This window comes from Thermobia domestica, chromosome 13 (genome assembly GCF_964235325.1).
Source record: "Thermobia domestica chromosome 13, izTheDome1.hap1.1, whole genome shotgun sequence".
NCBI classification, from domain to species: Eukaryota; Metazoa; Arthropoda; class Insecta; order Zygentoma; family Lepismatidae; genus Thermobia; species Thermobia domestica.
In genome coordinates, this window is record NC_137466.1 from 24,076,713 (window position 1) to 24,102,168 (window position 25,456).

The 25,456-nt window shown below is 35.4% G+C and overlaps 1 protein-coding gene across 1 annotated transcript in view; it reads left to right on the plus strand.

Moving 5' to 3' along the window:
* The window catches only part of LOC145669146 (gustatory and odorant receptor 63a-like), a 282,062-nt gene that overhangs the window by 643 nt on the left and 255,963 nt on the right, over window positions 1-25,456 (plus strand). The gene's annotated exons all lie outside the window — the stretch shown is intronic.

Consider the following 25,456-nt stretch of genomic DNA (forward strand, 5'->3'; position numbering starts at 1 on the left):
AATCCATTCATTAATTTTACACTTTGATTAGTCGAAAACGTTCATTTGTCGTAAACCGTTTATTTCTACGGTGTAATCTAATTAAGTGATCACTTTCAAACCTCTGCTTATTTTTTTCAAAAAAGTTTGTATGAAAATTTCGAATTATTTTTGGTTTGAAATTTTAGGTTCAAAAATTTGATTTGTAAATTTCCTTATATTTTTTGTTTGACACAGGTTGAAACTTTTAATTCGAAAATTCCAGTTCGAATTTTTCGTTTGAAAAATCTTCATTTCATTTTTGTTCGAAAATTTTAGTTTCAACTTTCTAGTTCTAAAAATTAGTTTCAACTTCTTTTGGATCGAAAATTTTCATTTCATGTTTCGAAAATTTTTAGTTTATATTTCTAGTTCGAAAATTTGGTTTTCCAAAATTTGTTTCGAAAACTTTTCATTCTAAAATTGCAGTTTGAATTTTTTCTTTGATTTGAAATTTCGAATTCGAAAAAATTTTATTTCGGTTTTTTGTTCGAAAATTTTAGCTTCAGCTTTTCTAGTTCTAAAATTTGGTTTCAACATTTTTTTAATTCGAAAATTGTGATTTGAAAATTTCAAGTTATAAAAATTTTAGTTTGACAGGTTGAAACTTTTAATTCGAAAATTTCAGTTGAATTTTTTTTATTTTAAACTTTTAGTTCTAGATATTTTAGTTTCAAATTTTCACTTGAACTTTATGCTCCCGCCAAGTGAACTTTGTGGTGGACTAACACCGTGTGCGTGGGTTTTCTCGGGGTTCTCCCGTTTCCTCCCACTTTCTTCATTCCACCATTTCATTCATTACTCATTATCACCGTCTCCTTTAACCTAACCGGCATAACCGTGGGACGTAAAACTCAAAATTTCATTTCATTTTTCACTTGAACTTTTGTAATAACTGGAAAATAGTGAAGACTCAAAATTTAATCGAATAGTTAAAAACCGTTTATTTGTTAATCGAATAGTTAAAAACCGTTTATTTGTTAATCGAGTAGTTAAAAACAGTTTATTTGTTAACCGAATAGTTAAAAACCGTTTATGTGTTAATCGAATAGTTAAAACCGGATAAAGTTTGACGGTTAACCGTGAAAGAATTCCCTCTTTGCACTCACTGAAAAAATTTTGACTAAAATATTTTGAGATGATTTTAAGTAAACTGTCAATGTTGTTTAAGATATAAATTACACGAACTAACACCAAGACCAAGAAGGTAACCTTAAAGTATCGTGGTTTCCTCTTATCAAAGAGCTTAAGAGGAGTGCATTAAGGTACGCATATCCTCATTATATGTAAATAAAGTGACAGTAAACTCTACTTTGGAGAGCTCACACAACGTGTATGTGGAGCATAAATTTAAAACAGCACAAAAATTTGTTAATATCAGTCATATAAGCCATCATCGAGAATCAAACTCATGACCTTCGGAAACAATCTAGCCTGTGCATGCCTATAACGTAATAAAGAGAATACATGAGGTTAGAATCCTTCTCAAATTATATCTTTAGTAATTTTAGGTGATCAAATACTAAAATTAGTTCTAGAGACCATGACTTTGGTTCTGCCAAATTAACCCCAACAACCATGAAATTTTAGTGTTCGTTCATGTACCCATGCCCTATAAAAGCCCATACTCATGACGTCATTATTTTTTATTTACAAACGGAAACGAAAGGTAGTAACTAGGTTCAACTCATCACTTCCCTCTTTTACCTTCTCTAGGAATGAATGTATTTTTTTAAAGTAAACCATTACACATATATGTTATTGTTTTGTCATAAGAAATAACTCCTGAATGTTATCTCGTTACATAAGTATGATTAATCGTTATTACAATGAACCAATCAGTTTTAAGCAAAACGTAAATGTGACGTCACAAACGAAAATAAGAGGTACTAACTAGGTCCAAAATAATGACGTCATGGGTATCATCTCATCCCTTTTCTCCTTCTCAAAGAATGAATATATCTTTTTCAAAGTAAACCATTACACACTATTTGGCAATTAAACACCGCACTTGTTCAAACAAACAATGCCAACAATACTGTGACAACGAATACGTAAGCATATGTAACACGATATAGTTGACGATTCTTTTTCAACATATGATTATAAGTCAGTACACAAAGAAGCTTTTTAAATCTTCCAACAGTTTTATTTAATCCATAGACGAACACAATATAAATTATTATTGTTAACCAAATCCGGGATCGCCCCTCCCCCTCTTTTATGCATCTCAAATAAATGTATGCTTTCCTGGACACACTTTTTGACAATTGAATATCGTGGTTCGAATCCCATAAGTCCCGTGAATGAAAACTACACCTTAACCAAAAATCAAGTATTCCTCCCAAAGTTCTCGAGCTAAGTTGATATTGGATTTAACGTCCCGTTCAGCAGCGAAAAGAGAACCTACTAATTAACGTGAAATCCGAACCGCATGAGCTCCTTCCGGGAATCGAACCCTGGTCTCCCACGTTAAAGGCGCATACGCTAACCGGTTGGCCACAAAGGAACTCCAAAGTTTTCGAGTTTCATATTAATATTAATACTAATTTATACTATTACTGGGTCTACTAATTCATAATGTAATACGTCATCAAGAAAGATATCAAACCTTGTTTTGGTAATTTTATACCCATAAAAGGGAAAGAAACAAGCCATCATTGGCTCCAAGCTAAAAATCCCAGTTCAGTGACGTCATACAAAGACATTAGCCCGAACCAAATACCTCTCATTCATTCATACCAGTAGAGGTGCGGTGGCTCAGTGGTAGAGCGTTCACTTCTGCTGTATGTGGTCCCTGTTTCAAACCCCGCGAAAATAGTTTTGTGGTGGGCAACATTATGCTCGGGATACTCCAATTTTCTCCCACACTTTCATTTATTTCTCATCGTCACCGTCTCCTTTAGCCTAAACGGCGTAAGCGTGGGACGTAAAATTAAAGATTTCATTTGCACCCGTGTTAGTTCATCTCATCAAAGATATAACAATCCCCAAATTTTATGCCATAAAAGGGAAAGAAAAATAAAAAGCATTCGTAAACCTGTACTATTTCATAACGTAATGAATCATCAAGACCATATTTTTAGTAATTTTAAAGAATCATCATGACCTCTAATCCAAAAATCCCAATTCAATGACGTCATAGCAGGGCCAAGGTACCTCTGACTCATTCGCACCAGCGTGCATGGCCCCTGAATAAGCATAAGCAGAATTTCAATAGGTGACGCATTCCCGGGCCAAAGCATCCCTGATTCATTCACAATGGTCCATGTGGCCCCAAATTGGATAATCAAAAGTTCGATAGGGTAAGGCCCTTACTACTAGCTGTCGTTATCCCAGCTCATTTTGATGTTTTGACTTGCCTTTCAGAGCCGATTTGGATTGACTTAGAATTAATTATCACTTTTACATGTCACAAGTTCACACATTCCTTGAGAGTGCAAATGGGGGCTTAACTTACATGGTATCTGGAGTGCCACTCTTTATTTAAGAGACCCCCAAAACTATGCATTTGACACTAATGTCGGTCTTTTTTTTTTTTAATCATTTTGATGTCAACCCCTTTCATTCCTCCTAGGAGACCAAACGGATATTGCCACCGCTAGGACTGAATTTGGTCATAAGTGGCATTAAAATTTCTATCAATCAATTTAGCGACCAGTGCTACATTTAGAAGCTCGGCGTCCCTACGCACTTTTGCTCTCGGCGTCCCCAATTATTACATATTTCTCCACCCCTTCATCCCTAACTTAAAACTAAAACTTAAGTCAATGATGCTTAATTAGAAAATTAACAATTTATTACAGTTAAATACCACTCACTAGATGCTACTGCTACAACTATGTAACTGAAACTAACAAATGGGAAATATGTTCTAAATTATTTTTAAATTTCATACGCTATTTTAAACATATTAGAATAGTAAAAGAGGATTGTTCATGAAATAGAATATTTGCTTTCATACGAAAGAAAAAATATATTATTAATTTTTAAACTTTGCGCTGTTCAAGCATGCTGCCTTCTAGGCACGGGCCTAGTTGGACTAATGGGAAATGCGGCACTGTTAGCGGCATTGAAAACTTACTATTCGGCTCTAATAGCAGTTCTTTTCAATATTTTTACGTCCCTACGTAACCATTCTGTGTGCTAATGGGGGCTTAATTGGACTTAAGTGGAATTGAAAGTAGTTACATTTACCTAAGCGACCTTGAAAATATGGATTCGATACAAAAATAGATCGTTTCTAGCATTTTTGATATTTATCACGACAGTCCACTTTTCCACACTGTAAGAAATTTGGTTAAAATTGCTCTAGACATACCAGAATTTTGTTGAACCACACACACACATCCACTTTTATATATATAAATACAGATAAGATAGTGAGCGAGCGAGCGAGAGAGAAAAAGAGCAACCCAAAGCATCATCAGTTCTTATTATGAAACCATATCAGGTATTGAAATGAAAATCTATGTAAAGACTTTCTGTTGTGGCATGCTTCATAAGAACAATTGAAGACTTTGGGGCAAAACCCCGTCAAGTCCAAAATGTGAAAATGTAAAGAAGATAGCTTTACAAGGGTTTCTCTTCATCCGATTTTCTTCAAACTTGGCGCGTATATACTAGACCGAAAATAAATCGAAACGTATTTTTTTGTTTCTTTCGGAAAATAGGTTAAGGGGGGCAAATGGCTCCTTTTCGAAAAAGGGCCCCTTGTTTAAAAGGTCCACTTTAAAGAAACGAAACTCTGGCGGTGCAAAGATAACTTCAAAGTAGGAAATACATTTTTGCGAGAAAAGGGTTGCAGTGGCAATGCCTCTTTTGAAATAACAAAAGACCCCGCACAATCTTTACGCAAATTGGATTTCGGTGGAATCGCTTAAAACAGTGATATGTTGTAGATATGGTGTTCCTGGAAAAAGTCTCGCGCAGCCACCAATGACCATTTGGCCACTACAGGGTCACTTTTAAAAAAAATACAAAAAGAACAGAAGTTAATGATATTCTGGATTTCAGTGGAATTACTTGAAACTGTGATATGTTGTAAATATTGTGAACCTGAGAAAAAGTCTCAAGAGGCACAACCACCAATCAGTGATCATTTGGCAACCACGGGGCCACATATTTTAAAATAGCAGAAAGTAAGGGTACTCTGGAATTTTGGTATAATTGTATGAATCCTTGAAAAGTCCTATCCCGCAACCCGGAAAAGGTATGGAGAGATTAGCGGCCAACATCATTTAAGCATAGACAACATTCTGATGTTTATCTTGCAAGATAAACGAAAACTCTGGAAAGCCCTAGACAATTTTTCTCAGACTCATGACACCTACAGCATATCACAGTTTCATTCATTTACACAGAAATCAAAAATATCGTTATACCGGCTGTTTTAAAAAATCTGCCTCCGGAGTGACCAAACGATCATAATTCGATGGTTTGTCCATTAAGACTTTTTCTCTTGATGAGAAGTTAGTCAATATACCTTAGTTTTACTCAATCTTACCGAAATCCAGAACATCGTTATACTCGACTGTTTTCAAGGTAGTGACCAAAAGATTAGTGATTTTTGGTTGTGTCCATTGAGTCTTTCTCAGGATGACCATATCTACAATATATCACGGTTTCTGTCATCTTGACCTAAATCCAGAATATTACTGTTTTTGGCTCGGCTGCTTTCAAAAAAGTGGCCTCGTAGTGGCCAAATGGACAATTATTAGTGGTTGTGCCCATTAAGACCTTTTCTCAGGATCACAATATCTACAACATATCACAGTTTCAGCCATTTTCACCGAAATTCGGAACATCAGTATCTTCGGTTGCTTTCAAAAAAGTCGCCTCGTAGTGGCCAAACGGTCATTGAGTGGTAGTTTTGTCCAGAGGTAAAAGTGGATCTGAAAAGGTATGGAGACGGTAGGTAGTGGCACGATTTCACGTTGTCTCCCTGCCTATCTTTAACCATTGTAATATTTTAAGACCGCGTTCCCTCTCACTTTTACCCCTAGTTGTGCCCATTAAGATTTTTCTTCAGGGTCACAATATCTACAACATATCACGGTTTCAAGCAATTCCAGTGAAATCCAGAATACCGTTACACTGAGAAAAATCCGTTCTCCTGACAGCGGTATATTGTACATATATACAGAAACCAATACGGAACATACGTTATTCGTATGCTACAAAGATATGCCCTTAGATGTTACACCATGCCGTTGCAGGATATCTGATATCTAACAATCTTATATTACATACATAAATGTGTTACCTTCGTCAGCTACATGTTATATATGTCCATTTGCATGTGAGATCCTGACCGCCTATATTGTTTCATACGGAAAGTACGTACAGATGGAATACTCATACAGAAAATATTATAAAACATGCGTTTTCAGTTATATGTTTGCTGTACGTTAAGTCCAAAAACTACAGGATTTAGAAATGTAACATACGATTTTACGTACGCCACATACATTATTTTCTCAGTGTATCTTTTGTTTTCAAAAATGTGACTCTGTAGTGACCAAAGGATCAATGATTGGTGATTGCGCTTACTGAGACTTTTTCTCAGGATCATAACATCTACAACATATTACACTTTCAGTTATTTTAATCGAAATCCAGAATATCACTCTTCGGCTGTTTTCAAAAAAGTGTCCCTGTACTGGAAAAACGATCAGTGATTGGTGGTTGTCCCCATTAAGACTCTTTCTTAGGAAAACAATATCTACAGCATATCACGGTTTTAAGCAATTCCATCGAAATCCAGTTTCCGTAAGAATCGTGCAGGGTCCATTGTCATTTCGAAGGGGGGCATTGTCCCTACAATCCTTTTTTTCGAAAAAAACGGCAAAACCCGTATTTCCTACTTTGAAGTTATCTTTGCATCCGCAAAGTTTCGTTTCTTTAAAGTGGCCCTTTTAGTCAAGGTGGTTCTTTTTTAAAATAGGTCCTTTGCCCCCTTAACCTACTTTCCGAAATAAACAAAAAGAAAACGTGTGGATTTATTTTCGGTCTAGTATATGCGTGCCAAGTTTGAAGAAAATCGGATGAAGAGAAACCCTTCTGAAGCTATCTCCTTTACACTTTCACTTTTTGGACTTGGCGGGTTTTTGCCCCAAAGTCTTCCAGTCTGCTCATGTGACCCTTGGGGTCAGGAATTTCTTGCGAGAGTTCCGACTTTGGAATCTCTGTTTATACCCTCTATTTATGCCTCGACTAACTTTTCAAGAACATAAATGGCATGTTGTAGTAAGAATGTTGAGAAGTAACCTCTATATGACAAATAGCTGCAAATAAATACACTACGTAACTTATTTATTTTATTATACGATTTTCTTAAATTGTATTTAACATTCACATATATAAAACCTGTGAACACCTCTCTCAGACGTAATATTTGAAACATAATAATTATTTCATAATTACTTCATAATTAATAATTAATCATAATAAAAACATAACATGTTCTGCAATGATTCCATTTTTTTATTTATTTATATATATATATATATTTTTACTATTTATTGTTTAATATTGTATGTGTATTCTTATCTACAGGTATCTATTGTATATTGTATAATAATATATGTATATATTTTTTTTCAGCAAACTTTCTCAATTTTTTTACTAGTGTACACATATAACATTTCTGGTTAATGAAGTTTCTAGAAAAAAAAATAGTATATACAAAAGTACTAATACATTTAGAGAAACATCAAAATTAACATATTTAAAACAGCAAACAGTAAAAATTAAACATAATTTTGGTACTATATAAACCGACAATTGTAGAAACGAAGGATAACATATTATATAAAAATTGCAATGATTATATAAATATATATACAACTAATAATTTTAATTTAATTATTTTATACAATTTTTTATGCGTTGCGCAAAATAAAATTTCATACAAGAAAAATAGGAGAATTGACCCAGATGGGAATCGAACCCACGACATTCATTTTCAAATCTAATGGTTTACCACTGAGCTAACACGACGACTATAGGCTGCGATCATCTAACGAAAGATAACACGATTTCAATACAATTAACTTTATATCTATTGCAAACACTTTTTTCGTTCTACTTCGTCTATTATTTTAATACGCAGGCAAGCATTATGTTCGAATTTCATTCCTCCGTTCTTCTTTTACATATGGAAAGGTTCCTTTACATATCTAAATGTTCTTTTACGTATGGAGAGCTAAATGACAAACAAGCATTTGCTGACACTAATACAAGGTTTCGAAATATTGTATCATTAAGTATTTCAATCAATGTTGCTTTTTTCTACACTTGTTAACAAGTCTTATATTTAAAAGAAGAAAAACACATCTGCAGATTCTTCCGATTGGAAAGGTTGGCTTGGAGGTTTGAACCTGTTTTATTTTTTTCCGAAGATACCCAAAGTTGGACTTAGAAATTTTTTGCCTCAAAACAGCAATAAAGAGTGCGGCCAACCATTATGAGACAGGGTGTACATTTCAGGTAAGTTTACAAAGATTCCCTCTACTGCGACAAAGAGTGCTAGATTAAAACCAACCGTAGATTCTGTATTAGTGTATAGTAACAAAGGAACAAAGCATAAGCTAAGTTTCTTGACCATTTGATACATATTACAATACAGTATACGAATTTTCCTTATTGTGTGAGAATTCCCATAACTAAGTCTGGACAGAGATGTGTTCAGTTCACTTCGAAGACACTGGTATGAAGACAATGTTTGCAAGCTAAACAAAACACATAAAATAGTGTGGTGCTTAAAGCATGAATACAACCATTGTAAATACATATTACGTTTGTCCCAAATGAGAATTGTAGGATGACTCCAGGAATAATTATGTTGATAATGTCAAATAAAAATGACCACAAAATAATTATTTCTAATAGTAATAACGATTTAGGAAATAGATTCAAAGAAAAAGCTTTACCAATGTTACGTTTATAGTCATCTTCGAACTGGCGCCAATCATGAAAAAAGTTTGAAGAGAAAACATTCCGTGCCAACAAAATGGCAAATATGCAATTGATTATTGAGTATACATTACAAATAAAATTGAGAGAACAATATTAGGGTATAACCGAACTGTATAAGTAGTTATGTGAATATCGTTTAAAGCCTGTATACATCCAAAGCGAGCACATACATGTTTGATAATATAATACATGGCTACTAGAAAAGAAAATCTGATTATTCAGTAATTCTGATAGATTTTAAATGGATAACATCCAAGTAGCTGTCCTGTTCTCAGCAATGGCCTAATTTTCCCTATAATTATACATTCTTCGTTGAAGGCTTCTGGATGATGCTTAACAACAACTGTACAATTCCTGGTAGATTTTCTTCTAATAAAAATTTTCACGTTACTGCTGTGTTCTCAAAATGTCGACTTAAATAACGACCAAAAACTCGGCAATGATGAAAGCTCGACTAGTATTAAATGACATTTTCATCAATACATGAATCAATACATTTGTACAGAGAGAATGTTTATCTACTAATTGCCAGAATATTCTTTTTAAATTAACTATAATAAAAAGCGATGTTCAAAAAACATTGTGTTTTAACACATCTAAAGCAGAGGAAAGGTAAATTGTCTCAATTTGTTTATTAGTTCTTCTGGACTTTATTCCGGACTTCTATTGTAGATTCTGTTAGCTAGCAGTTAAAATATGAATAGCTAGATATTGATTAGTAAATGTATAATTATATTTCAACCTTAATTTTTTTTCGTGCACCAACATGTTCTACTTTATTAAAATCAAAATAAGTCGTAACAGTTAAAATAACGTTATCTTAATCAGATGTTAGCTGGCAGAAATATCTCCATAACATTAAATCTATACAATTTTTTTTAAATTTTTAAACGTAAAAAAAAAATATCTATTTCATCACACACTTCTACACCTAGCACTCCATTTTCGACAACGACAAACACATTCAATGTTACCAGAACACAGAACAGGAACTGGAGACCACAGTTTAGCAAATTTATTTATTGACACATTAAGCTTAAAGTTGAAATTTCAAATTGAATCAACAAATCCATTTTCTAATGTTTGGATTTTTAGAGATAATCAAATAGTTAGACAATATTTGATATTTGTGTATATAATAATGATAACGACAGCAAAGCTACATTTAGAAACAGTCATTTTTATTTGAAAATTACCAACTAAATTTTTCAATTCAATAAGAGGTGAGTTAGTGGTTCATTGACATTCCTTAATCTGAACTTTTGAAATGTATGTTATTACAAAGAGTAAGATTATTCTCTCTCTTATCACGAAATCTCCAAAACAACTGGGTATAAAAACTTATATGTTGTGTATGCTGCTCTGGAATCATATGGCTGTGAATAAAACGGACATTTGCGAAATTCAGGAAACGGAAAGAGAGGGCTAAAAGAGTGTTAATGTTACCTTGCCATTTCTCAGATCTCTAGAACCATTGGAACTGGAAACCACTAATTTTCTACAAAGTTCCCCGTGGACCCTAGAGAATGAATAATAGTAAAGATTACAAATTTCAATACCTAAGCGGAGTTAAATATTTTCCTTTCCTTCACTTGATTGTCGGCCTATGGAGCTGATATTTTGCACAAATGCTCTCCATATCTGTAGGTTCTATTTACAGCGAAATTTTCAAACGTTCTGCTCCGACAGGATACGAGAAGACAATGGGATATCAGTTTTTTTTTCTGTATTCGCTGAATCTTTTTGTTGTAGCCTCAGAAATACACCCATGAACTTAACCTTATGGATCATGGCTACACACAGAAGAGGGGGAATTTATCTCCACTTGATTTCCAAGGGCTCTAGTTCCTCGAAATACATGTCAAAATATATGCATATCATAATTAATTTGTTTACTCATATAGTATAGCATTTACTGTATTTACATTAAGTGCTATAGTACTGTAGCAAATTTACTGTAGTTAATAAAGTTATGCTATGTGCATAAATTATTATTTTAAATGTAATAATTCTTTTTTTCGCATTTTTGTGTTGGTTCTTTGCTCCTTTCGTTTGCAAAGATCTAGCAGGTGTCTATGCTGTTGGTACTTTGTGATATACAGAGTATGAAAAAATTATTTGCTTGCTCGAATTTTCGAAATTCTACGCTGAAGGTATGAAGATGGGGGTAAAGTTTACAAGTATTACAGTATTTTTGAACTAATTATATTAAAGCATTATGTTTGCTATGTTTATGATTCTGTCACCACAAAGTTGTGTTATTCACTTGCACGAATTAAATGTGGATGACGTAGAGAGAGAGACCGTGTAACGTGGGTTCCTGTCACCACGGCATGGCGCGTCCTCAGGTTGCGGATCGAGGAGAAGGCCTCTAGATATAGAGGTTAGCTGCGAATATACTGAATAAGCAGTCGCGGACAGACGACTAGGAGTGGTCCTCCAGCTTGGGGGTTTGGGTAAGGCTAACACCCTCATCCTGTAAAAAAAGGTACTTGTTCAGAAACATTCACAAAAGCCTCGGAAAAGGACTGATAACTTGGCACGACATCAGCAAAAGAAAATGGACATGAGATTTGGAACATGGAATATTAGAAGTCTTTATAGGGCAGGCGCGTTAAAATCTGTAACGAGTGAGTTAAGGAAATACAGGATGGACTTAGTAGGAGTTGAGGAAGTTAGGTGGGAAGGAAATGGATCTGAGAATTCCGGAAATTTTACGTTCTTTTACGGGGAAGGAAATAAAAATCACCAGTTAGGAACAGGGTTTTTCGTTCACAAACGAATATTACCAGCAATTGAACGGGTTGAATTTGCTACTGACAGACTTTCTTTTATTACTCTTAAGGGACGGTGGTGTGATATTATTGTTTTAAATGTACATGCTCCATCTGAAGATAAGGGAGACGATATAAAAGAGTTTTTAGGAAGAAGTGGAACGGATATTTGATCAACTCCCGCGATACCATATGAAGATTCTATTAGGGGGTTTCAATGCGAAGGTAGGACAAGAGGATATTTTCAAACTGATTATAGGGAACGAAAGTTTGCATAAGGAAAGTAATGACAACGGTGTTAGACTCGTGAACTTTGCAACATCCAAAAACCTAATCGTGAAGAGTACAAAATTCCCACATCACGACGTTCATAAATACACTTGGACATCACCAGACGGAAAAACACATAATCAAATTGATCACGTTTTAGTAGATAGAAGAAGACAATCTAGCATAATTGACGACCGGTCGTTTAGAGGGGCTGATTGTTACACTGATCACTACCTAGTAGCAGCGATAATACGGGAGAGATTATCGTTGAATAAAGGTAATACTCAATGTCCGAAAACGGAGAAATTTAATTTAAAGAAATTAGAAGAGAGCCAGGTAAGAGAGGAATACCAGATTGAAGTTTCGAATAGATTCTCGGTTTTAGAAGACTCGGAGTGCACTAGTGTTGAGGATACTTGGATTGAAATTAGAGATAGCATTAAAAGTTCAGCAATAGAAAAATTGGGATACGCGGAAATACGTAGGAACAAACCATGGTTCGACCAAGAATGCATTAAACTAGCAAAGAAGAGAAAACAGGCAAAATTACGCTGGCTACAAAATCCGAATGAAATAACTACACAAAATTTCGCAGATATCAGGCGGGAAACTTCCAAAACTTCTAGAACAAAGAAACGGAATTTTTGAAAGCTAAAATTAGGGAACTTGAAGATAATAGTAAAAATAAAAATATTCGGGACATGCATAAGGGGATCAGCGAATTTAAGAAAGGCTATCAACCTCGTGCTTATATATTAAAGAAATCTGACGGGACAGTTCTCATTGATACGGATAGCCTCTTAAATAGATGGAAAGATTTCTTTGACGATTTGCTGAACACGCAGACAAAAACTAATGTGCGTGGAGTAAAGGAGATACACTCCGCAGAACCGTATATTCCAGAACCCAATCGAATAGAAGTGGAAGCCGCTATAAAGAAATTAAAGAAACACAAATCTCCGGGTGTGGATGAAATTCCGGCTGAGTTAATTTTAGCTGGAGGCGAAAAATTGTGGAACAAGATACACAAACTCATTCTCCTTATCTGGAACAAGGAAGAATTGCCACAAGAGTGGAAAGAGTCAATCATTGTTCCAATTCACAAGAAAGGCGACAAAACTGACTGTAATAATTATCGAGGCATTTCTCTTCTGTCAACATCCTATAAAATCCTTTCAAATATTCTGTTAGCAAGATTGACCCCATACGCAGATGAAATTATTGGAGATTATCAGTGTGGATTTAGACGAAATCGATCAACTATCGACCTAATATTTACCATTCGCCAAATACTCAAAAAGAAGTGGGAATACAATACCCCGGTACATAAACTATTTATTGATTTTATAAAGGCTTACGACTCGGTTAGGAGAAAAACATTATACAACGTTCTTACAGAGCTTGGAATACCGAGAAAGCTAATTAGATTAATTAAGATATGTTTAACTGAATCCCAAAGTAAAGTCCGGGTAGATAAATATTTGTCCACGAGCTTCCACGTCGAAAATGGCCTGAAACAAGGAGATGCGTTGTCGCCATTATTATTTAACTTTGTGCTGGAATACGCCATAAGGAAAATCAAAGATAGCAACCAGGGCCTAGAGTTGAACGGCATTCACCAGGTTATGGCATATGCTGATGATGTAAATTTAATAGGGGATGATAGGAGAACAGTAGAAATAAATGCAGAGATATTATTAAACGCTTGCAGGGACATGGGTTTAGAAGTAAATGCAGAGAAAACTAAATACATGGAAGTGTGTCGCGACCGGAATACAGCAAATTGTGGATGCGTTAAAATATTAAATAATACTTTTGATAAAGTGGATACTTTCAAATATTTAGGATCAATATTAACAGACGAAAATCATATTCACGAAGAAATTAAATGTCGACTAAAAGCAGGGAATTCGTGTTACTATTCGGTTCAAAATCTCTTGTCGTCGCGAATTCTGTCGAGGAATTTGAAGCTTAAAATATATAAAACGATAATCATACCTGTTGTTCTGTATGGTTTCGAAACATGGTCGCTTACTCTGAGGGAAGAACATAGACTGAAAGTATTTGAGAACAGGATCCTGAGAAGAATATTCGGACCCAAGAGGAACGAGAATGGGGAATGGCGAAAGCTTCATAACGAGGAACTACATAGTTTATACGGTTTACCCAACATTGTTAGGGTCGTCAAGTCTAGGAGGCTTAGGTGGGCAGGTCATGTAGATAGAATGGAAGAAATAGAAACTCTTTCAAAGTCTTGACTGGTAGACCCATAGGAAAACGACCATTAGGAAGACCTAGGCGCAGATGGGAGGATAATATTAAGATGGATCTCGCAGAGATAGGAATACAAAGTAGAAACTGGATCCAATTAGCTAAGGATAGAAGTCAGTGGAGAGCTTTTGTGAACGCGGCACTGAACCTCCGGGTTCCATAGGCCATAGAGTTAGTTAGTTAGTTAGTTAGTAGAGAGAGAGATTAAGTATGAGTTGAGGCTGGAAAATCCCGACTGTCGAGTGGCACATGAACATAAAAGCCAAATCATTGACTAGTTTTTCACTGTATCTTCGATACACTTATGCTTTTACTAAAACATGTGAAGTTTTCAAAGTTTATTATTTTTAATAACTACGTGGTCAGTAAGAAGAAGATGTTAAATAAGGTGTTAATAATGTGATTTGTCCAGTTGAACATAAATTTAAATCGCTGGATGACATTATTTATCTAGTGCTGTATGTTTCAGAAAATACACATCTATTATTTGCTTCCGTAATTCCAATATAGATAATGTAATTTGTATGAAGAACTACTTCTAAAGACATACTTGATTTTGAACCAAAAGGTGAATTACATCCGATTATTAACGATGAAGCAAATAGTGAATTTGCTCATTTATTCACAAGGATTTCACTTTAGAAACACCAGTTGTACTTTCATTAGTTAAAACTTATATCATCAAGAAAAATGACTCCAAGAGAAGAATTGAATTGCTTTTTCTCGTTCTGTTCAGGTTTCTTAGAGATAAATCCAAATCAAACATGTAAATTATAGTATTACACCAGAAGATCCATTATTCCTTGAAGAAAGATATATGGATGCAAGACAATTACCTTATAAATACCTATTTATCGATCTGATACAGGTTACACCACATGAAATTCGATTTCGAACAATATAAGACTATTCTTGATTATTCACATCACTATTTAGGTGTCTGCTATTAAGATGTAACATCATCAACAACAACAAACAAACCACGTATGAAATGTTTTATAACGAAAATCAGTTAGAGTAATTCAACGCCTCTTACACTGGACCCATGATATTCACTCACTGTAAAAAGCAAAACCAAGATATCGAAAAGCAATATTAGCGAAAGCGAGACATTTAGTGATAGAAGTATTCGTGAGTAGAGCTATGCTTTGGAAGAAAACATTCTGCTTACAGAAGCATAGAAAACAGTCTCGTTATCAAACGTCAAGTTTCGGTCTCGTCTCAACAGTCAGGAAGTAAATTGTGTGAAGTTAAAAAATGTCACAATCCTAGAATCAGTCTTCCCTCTATTTTTTTATTTTTGCAGTTTATACTTGTCCATGGAGATATTGTATTTGTTTATCCCTTCGTAGACAACTAGATAACACTCGCTCTTTCTGTGATCCTGGTCACAGGTTCGATCCCAAGTAATTATACAGTACATACCTTGCACAAAAGTTTGAACAGTGATTCTGAATCCACTTTTAGCAATAGATTTTGCCTTGTATAGCCTTAGTTTTTAAAATTGATATTAAATTAAAATTAACCAACTCCTTTAGTATAACTTATTTCCGTCATGCACAAAGAAATGATATTCAATACCAAATAACAAGATGAAGAAGAAAAAGATTGTATTAAAGGGAATACTAATACAAAATGCAGAGGCTTATACTGGTTAGATGTCTTGGGCTACTACTAACTTTTATACATCTGTGTATTATTATTATTATTATTTTTATTATTATTATTATTATTATTATTATTATTATTATTGGGTTTAGTTTCCACGTTATTCATTCTTCAAAATAAGAATAAACTCTTACAACATACTTTCCTTTTATCAAGTTGATAAATATGATTTTCTCTCTACTAGCAAGACTTATATATTATCTTATTAGTATTACGGAACAACGATCGTAATTTTCTACCTTTTATGTTTCATAAAGTAACCCCATATTTTGATTTGGATAGGGGTAATCCTACTCACCAGAAAAAATGGAAGCTAATCGAGTAATAAAGAACGCTGAAATAAGCAATTAGCCAACGAAGGAACCTCAATCTGGAAGAGCCTAAGCGACGAAACGCAAATAATAAAACAAGTAGGAGCGAGTGGGATATTGGCGGTCACCTAAGCGCAATTCTATATACTGGAGAAACTTATGCATTTATTCGGACTCTTTTAAATGGAACAATTAAGCTAAAATGTACTCTCTGCAAAACAACAACTTTGAATATTCTGTGAAGCATCTTCCATCATATAAACCCGAAAAAGTGAAAGAAGAGCTTTGATCAGGAATTCCCCTCATGCGGATAATGGCGGTCAGTTTTTATATAATATAATTTTATAATTTTAATATAAAATAATTTATTTAATAGTAATTTTGCTACTTACCATACGTATAACTGTATGGAAATGAAAGAAAGAACTAGTTATGTCCACTGGAACAATATTTATTATTATATAATTTTCTTGCATAGAATTTTTGGAGTAGAGTCGTATCTATATGGTTAAATATGTATTTACATACGGAATACATGTTAAAACGTAGTTACCATAACATAATTTCAGAGTTAAGGCCAAAATGAAAATTCAAAAGGTCTTCACAATAAAAATCATAAAACCTTGCGTTCTTTTACAATGGAATTGCTTGAGTAGGCCTACTTTCAAGATACTAAACCATTTTAATTATTTAAATATTCGCCTATCTTTCTTGTGCAATCGAATTGTTTCTTATTTTATTAGTAATAACTAGGGATGCACGCGAGACGAGACGAGACGAGAAATGCAAAAGTCTCGTCTCGTCTCGCAGCCTCAAATGTTGGTCTCGTCTCGCGTCTCGTCTCGTCTCGCAAATGTGAAGTCTCATCTCGCGTCTCGCATAAAATTTTGAGTCTCGTCTCGCGTCTCGCGCGAGACTTTCTCGCATGGTCTCGCAGTCTCGCATATATTCTGGGTTAAAATTTTGCAATGTTTTATTCTATGGCTGTTAATGAATGATGACGTGATATTCTGTCCGAAGGCAGATATTTGACCTAAAAGTCCCTTGGCAAGGTGAACCCAGGTGGTTTGCCATTGCTTTCCATGGGATGAATGTTCATAACATCCTAAGGAGACGGAACCTAGAGTTCAACATGGTATCCGAACTTGTGTCCACTCCGCTGCAAATTAAAAGAAAAGTTGTGCTGGAATTTGATTGTTGGACCATTAATTTTCGCATAGCATAATTTACAGCAAAACCAGCATAAATTGTTTGCTGGATCCAACATTGTTTTCCAGCTTAGAGTTCTCCAGCAATATTTTCCAGTATGCCATGCGGGCACATTTTTGCCCCGAAAAAAAAGTCGCTAATGTAATTAGGATATAAAGAATATAACGTTTCCGTATATGTTTTTCTGAACTCATTGAACCAAACCCGGATCCTTTTACTATATCTATATGTATTTTTTTAAAGTTAGCAAGCTATGGAGTAGCTAGCACCCATTGCGAGGGCTACACCCTCTATTTGGGAAAGAGACTTAACATTATTATGGCGAAAAAAATGAATTTCTGTTGGGCAAAGAGACATTTATTAACTTTATTAAAACATCCATAAGTTTTATTTATTTATTTATTTTTGTTGTACGTGAGGAGGTCCTGTTAGTAACAAGCGGGTTTACTGTGCATGATATGAAGGTGAGATATGGGCCGGTACGTGTGATGTGCTGAGGATACTGATGATGTTATAGTTCGGATGATTTGGAGGTACGGTATATTTCTATAATGGGAAAAGCAGTGAGAGAGGTGTAGACGTGTGGTGATGGCTGTGAGTGTAGGGAGCGTCACTGTAAACGGTTTCAAAGAATAAAGCGTGTTCGCTGTCATACCGTTGAGTTATATAGTTAATACGAAGAGCTTCAATATGATAAAGAAGGTGAGGAAATGTGATACGATCGTACAATTCACGGGTTGGACTTGGTAATTTAATGCGGTAGGCTAGGCGGAGAGCATGTCGTTCCATTATTAACAGCTTTTCGTAACATTTTGCGCTTGCTGATACCCATGAGGTAAAACCATTTGTAAGAACGGGACGGAGGAAGACCTTGTAGGTGTTGACCCAAGTATTTCACTGTCTTTGAGTGCTGTATGGCAGTATCATTGACGGTAAGAGCAAGACGAGCTGGGTTTCGATGAACTCGTGATCGACGTTTTGGTGGAATAAAGACTATGGCCTGAGTTTTGGTAGCGTTTATTGTTAACCGCCACGTCCGACACCAATCGCTAAAGCGACGGATAGCTTCATTCATCGCATTGTTTATTTGAGAGATAGTTTTCGTTAACGCCAGGAAAGCCGTGTCATCGGCGTACTGAAAAGTATGAATGTTTTGCGGTAAGGACGGCATGTCAGCGACATAAAGCAGATACAGCAGTGGGGACAAGGCAGAGACTTGCGGAACGCCGCTATGAAGAAAAACAGGATAACAGACACTGTCATTGATGTAGATGTAAGCCAGGCGGTTTGAAAGAAAATTAAAGATAAAGCGGATGTACGTGATAGGAAGACGGAAAGACAAAAGCTTGAATAAAAGTCCCAGGTGCCATACTTTATCAAATGCCTTTTCGAGATCGAATAAAACTAAACAGGCAGGCTTGGAAGAATTGTAATGATTAGTGATCATGTTGGTGAGGCGAAGTAACTGATCGTTAATACTATATCCTGGTCAGAAACCAGCTTGATGTAAAGGTAGCAATTCTTTCGCTGTTAAGTGAGTGTGAAGTCTTTTGACAAGGATGCGTTCCAATATTTTGCTGAAAGTCGGAGTTAATTGTATGGGCCTGTAAGATGATACGAAATTTAGTGGTTTGTGTGGCTTAGCAAACATGAGTGTTTTGGAAGTCTTCCACTGAGGGGGAAGATAACCTGTGCGGAGAATAAACGTAAATATAGTTGCTAAAAGGTGTAGTAAGGCGAGAGGCGCTTCTTTGACATGACGGTAAGTGGTTGAGTCCAGACCAGGGGCAGTATTGTGTTTGCGAGCCGTGACGGAGTTGAAATCTGTTACAGTGATAGACGTAGCAAGAGGATGGTCGGGTAAAACATGAGACGTGCTGGGTTGAAGTTCTGGTGAATTTATGTTAAAGGTATGTGTGGGATGCCTGCGAGGAATGGCTGCTTCAGACGGCGTGAAAATAGATTGTAGATAGGTTGCGAAGGCGTCTGCTTTTTCTTTATCTGTCTGAAGAGGATTTTCATTTTCTAGGAGAGGATAGGTAGTGTGGGTCTTGCGACCAGTAAGCATGTTGAAACGGTTCCAGTATCTGGATGGGTGTGCATCGTCTCCCAAATTATTACAAGCTTTTATCCATTGACGGAGTTTATATGCTTTAACATAATTGTGAACTGTGCGTTGAAATTGAATGTAAATGCAATGACTCTAGATTTCCTGTACGTTTATAATCTCTGTAGAGTGCTCGTGAACGTCTGATAAGTGGTAAATAATGGGGTGGGAGCGTTGGGTGATAACTATGGGATGTACTACTCGGTATAAAACGGCTGGTAGCGTCATAGAGTGCTGTAGTTATTCTATCCAAAGAATTATGAAGATCTTCCTCCGTTTCTGATAGAGTTGAGTTTGCAAAAATGCTACTAAGGTAATTTCGATATCTTGGCCAGTCGGCTTTGTCGAAGCGCAATGTGGTAATCTATATGTAAATTTCTTCGTCTTTATTTAACCGGATTTCAACCTTGTCTTTGCCTGCTTCTAGTCCGAGGAATGCTCTAACGTCACAATATCCAAAATTGACACGGATTGTTCCCTTAGAATAGGTTTTAACTTACTTTTCAGAACGTTTAAACTCTCTAACATTAAATTTGTGGAAACAGCAGAGAAAATATAAAAATACGTTACTTGTGTAGGAGAACAGTGCTGCCATCTATTGTCGCCTATCTCCCTTTACACCAGCCACCAAGGAATAACATTACTTGTGTGAACGGACTTGTGGATAACATATACTAATATACTAACCTAGATAACTGATATACAACATAATTATGTTATATACTAATAACAATTATATCAATGGCTCGCCGCGGGGAATAGTGATAATTAATTTTCAACACTTTAGACACTGTCAAGTATGCTATGCACTTACCTTAGTTTCCTTCTTCTGAGGGAAATATATTGTTATATCCTCCTTCCTGCAGCTACTCTTCTGATCTTTGTCGCTGTCGGGGTAGAGAATCGCGTACTCTTTCTTGTGAATATTTTGCAAGTGTTTCTTCACCGCGTTATATTACGAGAATGCATTTTCAATTCTATCTTCTTAGGCTTACATAATTTACAAATAGCCAACTCAGCATTCGTCGCAATTTCAAAGTGATCCTGGAACTTACTTTTACGCCCTGCTGTTTCGGATGGATCAAGACTCGAAATTGCAGAAACAGTACCTGAATCCGTTTCACTTTCAACTGGGTCCCCATTTGGCTCTTCTAAAATATCGTCGCCACTATCAACATTTACACGTTTTGGTCGTTTCCTTGAAGGGTGATTTTCCATTATAAAGATGTTTTTATACCATCAAAAGCGCTTGTAGATAACAAACGAACTCCTCACAACACAATACGACCCAATTCTTTTGGTTCGTTCGCGCTTATAGCAATGTTGCATTATCGCATTTTATCAACTTTCGCTTTCAACTTATATAGTGTTGCCATATCTAGAAAATAAAATTACTGACAGATATAGGGCCATTCCTACCATCTCCCACCAAACCTATAGGGCCATCCTACCAAACCAGTGTTTGAATTAAACTTCCGAACTAGAGGGGAATGTTTTTGATAAATATATAGAAAAAAATACTTACTCCATGTAAAAATATTATGTTATTTCTGCGAGCCGGACCGGGGATAAACTTTAACGAGAGGGGATTTCCCCGCCATCCCCCAACATTAATCGCTAGCAGTAATGTAAAAATGACAGAAACAACAGAAATATCACATTTCGCAGCAATAGGGAGTCTTATTCGCTTTTCAGACCAAAAACAGAAGTTCATGTATTCGTGCGCGTCCGCGTGTGTGTGTTTGTGTTGCAAAATAAAGTCCTAAATCGATGCTGTAATAAATTTCCAATTTACAAAGCTTTTCTTTTTTAATGATGTTTAGAAACTAAAGAAGGCTTAATTCTGAAAATCAACCTTGAATAATAATAAATCTCATAAAATGTCTATTGCCCCAATCACTTTTTTGTTACTGGAGACATTAACGCTCAACTTAGAAAACTCAATAAATGTAAAATCACTAAATATACAATTAAATGTAATTCATAAATGTAGCGAGACCGCGAGAAGTCTCGCGAGACTTCTCGTGCGAGACTTAACCGCGTTTCGTCTCGCGTCTCGTCTCGCATGGTTTAGTCTCGTCTCGCGTCTCGCATAAAATTTTGAGTCTCGTCTCGTGTCTCGTCTCGCAAATGCGAGACGAGACGCGAGACGAGACGAGACTTCTCGCGTCTCGCGTGCATCCCTAGTAATAACAATAGTATTTATAAACTGCATGGCGATAGTAATACGTATATAGCATATTAGTTTTAATATAGCCTTATAAGTTTTTTCAATGTAAAAAGGACAACATTAATGAGTTTGAAGTTTAAGATAAAATTCAATGTAATTTAGATATGTATAAAAACAAAGTTAACATCTTAAAACAGTTTTTTTTCTTTTTCATGAGATAACCTTTTTAATTGCATCTATCACAAGTGTATCCTTCTCCGGTGTACCAACTACTATATGCCCACAATCCGCACCCTGTACAACGAAACCACATCTCACCTCTAGCAAATTCTTCACAATTGAGACAAAGATCTTTGCCTATGTTTTTCCAAAGTCATTATCAGAATCATCGTAACAGATTTGGCTTTCGCTAAGCGAACCGCTTTCTGAAGAGCTATCAAAGTCCTTCTGTATGTTTCTATTTAGTAATTTCTTCCGCTTACGTTCATTTCCTTTGTTGCTCTGTATTTCACACTTCTTCAATATTTCTTCTTCCTTTCTTTCCTTCATCTTATTAGACTTCTTAAGGCCTTTCTGAAATCTCTTTGCTTTCTTCTCTTGAATTTGGTCTTTCATTGATGTAGGTGTCAATATTTGAGAATGCTTTCTTTCAAGCTCTTTTCCCCGATACCCTGTGCTCGTCTTGGGAGATTATAGATGTCTTCTATTGGAATTCACATTACAGGTTCTTTAGAAGATGTAGAACTAAGCCTACTTGGTGAACATCCTTACTGCACTAGATCTTCAGGTTTGTGATCTGTTTGTAAATGAGAAGAAAACAGCGACCCTTCTGAATGATCGCCTGCTGGGGATGCATCATCTATACAAACAGGTGTCACAGGAGACTTCTGTAGTATTGTTTCGCAAAGGAAATCTTCTTTGGTAATGATATTTGGATTAAGTGGAATGATACCCGTAGCTTGAAATCCAGAAGTTGCTTTTCCAATAGTCGCCATGACTGCATATGTCTTATGAAAAAGTTCAGCAACATTGTAAGGGGTTATCTTGATTTATTTTATTTTATTTTATTTTATTTATTTATTTATTTTTATTTATTTATTTATTTTTGCTTTTATGAATAAATCACATTCTCTGCGATACGCTGCCTTTAAAGGAGAAAAATGCCACGTTTAACGGCTACATATGATGGGAAGAGTGAGGTAGTAAGCATACCATAACGATTCCACGACCTTTACAAAACTCGTAAGTAGTGATGTGAGGTGGAAAATTTTCCGCGGAAAATATTCCATTTCGGAAAATTTTCCGCTATATTTTTCCGGAAAATTTTCCGTTTAAAAAAAATATCAGTAATCAAGTAACAATTCCTCAGCAATCAAAAAATTGGTTGAATTCATATACAGAAATATAAAAAAGTGAAAGATCGTTTAAAGAATCTGAAATTCTCATGGCTCAGACAATTTTCAGTACTATGTAGGAACAAGTTAAAAAAAATTTTCCTGAATCGAAATATTTTCAGTCTTATATGGAAAAATTGAAGAACTTTTTGTGAGTCGGAAAATTTTCATCATTTTGAAGCAAAAAGGAAAACAACCTTTTGTGCATCGAAAAGTTTTATTGCTCTGTACAAAAAGTGAAAGGGTTTTCATAGATCGGAAAATTTTCATCACGATGTAGAAACAAGTGGAAAAAACTTTTCATAAGCCGGACAATTTTAGATATTATGTATAGTGGTGTTAGGTGGAAAATTGTCCACTATATTTAACTGCATATTCAGCTACAAAACTGAATTTCTGTAGAGGAAAGTTAGTCAACAACAAATTATAATTTTCCAATTAGCTTTCGGGAACCGGAAAGTTTACTAATATTTCAAGTTGGGAAGTAAACTTTTGCACAGTTTTTCTCTCTCTCTTCATCTACGAGCTCCTTCATTGCTAAGCGGTTAGCATACGCGCCTTTGGCATGGAAGACCTGGCTTAGATTCCCAGCGAGAGCTCATGTAGTTCGGATTTCACGTTAATCAGTTGGTCCCGTCTTATATAGTCTCGCTGCTGAAAGGGACGTTAAACTCAAAATCAACTCAATTCAACTCCTCTCTCTCTCTCTCTCTCTCTCTCTCTGTGTGTGTGTGTGTATGCAAAGTGTAGAGGACATGCGTTCGTAGAGTACAAATATCCCATTCTATTATTTAAAATTTCAATTTATTAGAAGTCATGAATGTTTTCCGATTCATAAAAACATACTCCACTTATTCCTACATCGTTGTTTAGCCGTAAAATTTATTGGTGATAAATATTGTCTTAGAAAGTTTCATGAAGTGAAAATCTAACGATTCTTCATTTCAAGAATGTTTCAAAAACTTTAATGCGTTCTTCCTTCAGAATCCACCTTTGATCTTACAATATTGGATTTCGTCAGTTTAATACGCATAAGACGGTTTACTCATAGCTTTACTACTTTTATAGATTTACATTCTGCAACATTGATAAATAAGTAGATATAATAGAGAAAGAGAGAGAGGGGAGGGGAGAGAAACACTATGTAAATATTGTGAGCGTGTGGCCCCCCTCACTTCCATTCCATTTTAAATTTTCCCAGTTTTCCTTGGCTGAATTGGAATGAGGCTGCATGGATTATACGTCGACGCAAACTTTGTGTTAGTTTTATCCTTTTTTATGAGTTGGCAGTGCTGTGAGCAGTAACTTGTATTTCCGGTTGACCGAACAAAAAGGATGTGATATGGTGATGTTCCCAAAAAATAGTACCGCAGTTTCAAAAGCCATCCTAAGTTGTTTTTATTGATTTCAGAATTTTAAATATAATATGTTAATGGCGAGATTATTTAACACCCGTGATCCATATTTTTGTTAACAATACTGCTTATGGATATTTTTTTTAAAATAATCCTTTGGTGTGATTGGAGTAAGCTAACCGACGCTAGAGGAAGAAGGCGGGAAGTGTGCGCGAAAATGGATGCAGTAATGAATAGAAGAGGTTCATGGCACGGCATCAAAATCCTAAGTCAATTCACTACTCCTTTGTGAAATCGCCCCAATATAAGTCGGAGTGAACTGCAGAAATTGTGTTATTTTATAATTCACGTAAGTTACAGTGAAGTTCAACGAAAACAATACAAAATGCCTCAAATCAGCTCAAACTAAGTACGAGCACACCTTTTCAGTTTTGTGACAGCGTTGTTGTTCTGCCCTAAATAACAAGTCTAATGTTGAGTTTCATTCGTGTTTATTATAAAGGAACATAGATAAAACAAGAGATCAAAATATTTTGTAAATTGTCAATCAGTGGAAACATAGACAAGTACATTGCCAACTACACAGCTGAATAATGAAAATAGAAACTAACTTGGAAAATAGGACATCCCTTTGAAGAAAAATGGAAAGAAGATTCTAGAAAACAGCCTTCCAATACATCTATTGGCCTCCCCCTCCTTTTTTTCAAAATCTCCAAAACCCCAGTGCGTGTGTGAATTGGTGATTTGTTAAGTAATTTGCCGGCTTCGTCGATATAGTTTAAAATTCAAATTCAAGTGTTCTAAATACTTTTTTTATTATTTTTAATTTTCCAATAAAAATCATGGGCTTGTATTCAATATGGTAAATGACAAATGAAAATCCTAAAATATAAAAATTACAGAGGTATCAAACTAAAACGTTGAAGTAAG